Below are 4,381 nucleotides of genomic sequence, written 5' to 3'. Positions count from 1 at the left end.
AGTATCTGTTCCCATCCTGCTCCTAAGTGTTGAAATTAAAAAATTATTTGTGGAAGGTTGCAGAGGACAATACATTTCCCAAAAACACACAGGAAGCCATTTGATAATATTCCAAGAACAGAACAAAAAGCAACGTTAATATTTCCATCCTCTCTCAAACACAGTCATGCTTAGGGACTGTGCATATCCCTAGGTATGTCCTTTCATTTTTGTGTTCTTGCATTTTCCAGCTCCTTTGTAAAATGCTCTGAAATATGCTACATAAGACCTGTGTATTGATTCAAAAGTTAATGTAGTGTGGTAAAGGAGTGTCTCAGGAAGACAATTTTTTTAGATTTGTTTAAAAAAATGGTCATAAAGGGTATCTGCATTATTTTGTGAGTCCACATTATTATCAATAATTCACAATCTCTGTGATTGGAAGTTGTTTGAAAGAATCATATGGTGCATATATATCACAGTATTGTAAAGAATTCTGTATTTAATGCCTCCAATTCTAGAGGATGACTGAAAAATATTGTATGCTCAAAATGTATGTAAAATAGAATGTGTGCACACAGATATGCAGCTTACTTCGTACTGTTTATAAATAGATTTCAACTGCAAATACAAAGTTTAGAATCCGGTCCTGCAGTACGTTATGTCTGGGAGTGCTCTACCTCATGGTAGGCGTTCTTATGAAGAATCAATAATTTTTTTTATGAGAATATCATTATAGAGGCTGTCAAAGCTTGGTATAAATTTACTTTTAGTTTGAAGAGGAAAAGTATATCCACATTAAGGTATTACTTGTTTGGTAGTTTCTTCTTGGTTCTTTCCGATTACCCCGTTTAACATCAAAGGCAGCTTTACAGCCTGAGCTCTGCAATGCTTTTAATATGGCTGAAGACTGAATTTGAGGCTGGCTAATTTAGACAAGAATGGTTTTACCATGCAGTAACACATTGCAACCAGAGCCAGAAGGCAACTAGAATTAAGTTGCAGCAAAAAAGTATAAAACTATGGAAAACTGTTTCTGAAACTAATAATACTTTTGAGTCACCCGTAATGGTAAGTGCCTCCCATTCTGAGTGAGAATAGAATGGAAAAATAATGTAAATGGTAGCACTCCAGCCGGTCACTGCTTTCAAGAGTTTTTCCATCGTAATGCAAATGGCTGACAATCTTTGGATTAAATCACTTATTCACTACAATTGCGGGTGCAGTTTATAGTCTGATCCTATACTTTCTTGCATGACAGTGGAGGTTAGGGGTTTTCATGGGACTCGGAGGAACTGCTTTGATGCAAGTCCTAGCAGTCAGAAAATAAGAGCAATTGCTTACAAGACAAGTATAAGCCTCATGGGCTTTGCCACTGCACTCTTACTGTTTTCAATAGTTTTGTCCCTCTGTTTCCATAGGCTTTTCCCGCAGACTGCCCCGTTAGTTTACTGTGATTGCTCCTTGAACCCATTCAATGGGCACACTCATTCTCTCTCTCTCTATTAGCAGCATCCAGCTAGCTTGCTGCCTTCAGAGACTCCTCTGAAGACCCGTCCTGTTCACCAGCTTAATTAGTTTTATCAGCTCCTTCTGACTGCTGGTAGCTGAAGCTCGTAAAAGAGGAGAAGAATGGTCCCTAAGAAGTCTCTGTCGGGCTCTTTGTCACTAACTCCAGTCTAAAACCATGGACATGTATTATATCTCCTTATCTTTGTATTCTCTTTGTTCTCCCCCAGCACTTCCCTGTTTTTCCCCACCTGTTTTGCAGTTTGAAACACTTACCTTGACAAAGCCCCTGACTCACAATTTATCCTGCATATTCCTGAGGCAAACCTCTTTTATTACTCTGACATAGGGCCCTTCCCTAAAGCATCCGATGGTATTGTGTATGGGTGATTCGAGGATACTCGTGGCAAACCAGACAGATTGCATAGACCTTAAAATTATCCTTAGGTAGGATGAAGGGGAGGGGGGTCCAGGAGGAGTCTTTATTGTTTTTTTTTTCCCCAGGTGTTCAAAGGGCTTGTTATTATTCACGTGACATGGACCTATCAAAATGCCTTGTCTCCTATAGGTTTCTTACGTCCCACTAGATCATATGGAAAATTGCATTATAGGACATATCTTCATTTTGTGTATATTGGTGTAGCTCCATTGACCTCAGTGGAGCCACACTCATTTGCATCCGCTGTCTTTATGGTTGAATATGAAAATAAAGAAGAACTAGGATTTTTAACATTTCACATAAATATCTTTCATATATAATCTCCCCAAAAAGGAAGGCTGAACATCTCTTTGAGGTTACTTTGTCAGTTCAGTAACTATGAACTGTAATCCGTATTTTGATACAGGCATTTCACTAATGTCATTAAAAAGAGAGAAGCTGTTATAAATGTTCTGATTAAAAGAGGTTGCAGGAGTTGCTATTTAAAAGTTTTGGGGAAAAAGTTTCCAAGCTTCCCGCTTTGAAAACTGGGAAAATCTTTTGTTATTTAGCCATGTCTTTCTTTAGGACAGAATTCATTGTACATGTCAGAAATCAGGTATATCTGAACCACCCCCAATGCATACCACAGGTTTGTGGGATTTTATTTTTGAAACAGTTACTAATTTTTTTTAACAGAATAGAGAAGAGCTCCCCCAGCTACTTAGTGAAATGAAAGCTTTATTCAAGAAGCAATTATATTCTTCATTACTAATCAATTAGAGCTAAAGGAATTATGTGCTTGTCTACCTTTCAAAAATATACAGAGGTGGAGAGGAAAGAGTGAGATGGATTGGTGAAGGCATAGGGAGCTGTGAAGAGGTGGGAATGCTGCATAAAAAATACAAGGAATCCCCCTCTCACTGCTCTACAAGTGTTTACAACTGAATTGTCAGGCTTGGCACTAATGACTCTTCTGGTTTTGGTATTGCATAACCAGTGTTCCTGAGAAGAGATCCAGTTACATTTGATTTGAATAATAGGCCTTAGTGGACTGTGGAAAAACTGTACAATAATTGTATTGAAATGGTCCAAATGTCTATTTATAGGGCTCTTAGACATTGAACATACTGACACACCAAAGTTGAGAAGTCCAAAAATGATGTAAATTTTCCAAGAGAGCTTTTTTATAGCTCATAATGGTAAATTTAAATACTCTAATGTAGAAATCTTCTAAAAGGCTTTCAGGCAGAATAATTCGGTAATTAGACACTTAACTTTTATAGGCAAGGCCAACAGAAATACTACAAATCAGCTGGAAAGTGCATCTATGTCATTTACTTGCTTCAGCTGTTACCCAGGGTTCACCAATGATCTTGTTTTATCTAGTCAGTTGCTCACTGCCTCAAGTCTGCTGGACCACAGCATTTGGAGTAACGGATGTTGGTCTATCTTGACATTTGAAAAGAAAAATTCTCCCACAAAAATGCTGTTATCTCACGGTTATGGTTGCTCACATCAATTTCTATCTTAGTAGTCACGGAAGATTGTGGAAATCACCGGTTTGGTAATATTAATATCCAGGCTACTCTGAAATCACGTCTCCCACAAATGAAATATAATACCCACGCATGGAGTCCTTTGCTCCAGACTAAACTCCCCGTTAGCTGCTACGTTGAACCACCCACATGGAACACGTGTTTTCTCCTGACTTCCCTTAAACACACAGGCTTATATTGACTTCATATTAACATATCTGCATAGACATATATGCAGCCATATAGTGGATAAGGCGTTTACAGTTATATATGTGAATGTGTAAAATGGTATGATGCCAGAATTAATGTTGTACCTTCAAGTGTGTGTTCAGGTAAGGGAGGGGAGACTGTTTCACAGCTACGGAGAAAGGCCAGATATTTGGCAGGAGCCTAGACAGCAGGCTCACTGCAGCTTCAAGTCCCACCTTACATGGGCCATAGGTATTCGTCCAGGGGGCAACTTGTCATGGGGCAACTTGTCACCCTAGTTTCTTAATTACCTCCCTACACTCCTGATTTCTGTCCATATATTTTTTCCTGATGATTTTTATTAGTGTTTATTTTTGAGAATATATGATAAAAACTACACGACTGGCAAAAAAAAAGGAGAAGTCTCACTTTGGAATTAGGAGAGGTGAGACAGTGGAGGTATTCAGGCCAGGAAATGGCCTACACATTGAGATTGGCAATAAATCAGAAAGAATTATTGCCCATCCTTTATCCCTCTACTCTTTGCCAAGGTGTATTCCTCCCATCCTATCCCTGGCTCCCTGCAATGCATTAAGCACGGTCCTAGTCCAACAGATCTCTTTGTCCTTTTAGGGGCCAGTTGAAATATGAATTCTGGCATGTTAGGTACCACTAGTTTGTTGATTGTAGGCTAATGAGGGTCACCTGTTACTGGATGCAACATGGCATGCTGGGAAGGAGTACTGCA

The 4,381-nt window shown here is 38.9% G+C and overlaps 1 protein-coding gene across 1 annotated transcript in view; it reads left to right on the top strand.

The window, feature by feature from the left end:
- The window catches only part of BBS12 (Bardet-Biedl syndrome 12), a gene marked incomplete at its 5' end in the record, with an annotated part of 10,013 nt that extends 8,820 nt beyond the window's left edge, over window positions 1–1,193 (top strand). Inside the window, one exon of the mRNA XM_019521825.1 lies at window positions 194–1,193. The remainder of the gene's footprint in view (window positions 1–193) is intronic.
- Between the last annotated feature and the right edge of the window lie 3,188 nt (window positions 1,194–4,381).

This window comes from Gavialis gangeticus, unplaced genomic scaffold, assembly GCF_001723915.1.
Source record: "Gavialis gangeticus isolate Ggan-Ray unplaced genomic scaffold, GavGan_comp1, whole genome shotgun sequence".
Taxonomy (NCBI): Eukaryota; Metazoa; Chordata; order Crocodylia; family Gavialidae; genus Gavialis; species Gavialis gangeticus.
The sequence above is the reverse complement of the archived record's forward strand: the minus strand, read 5'-3'. Positions and strand labels throughout refer to the sequence as shown.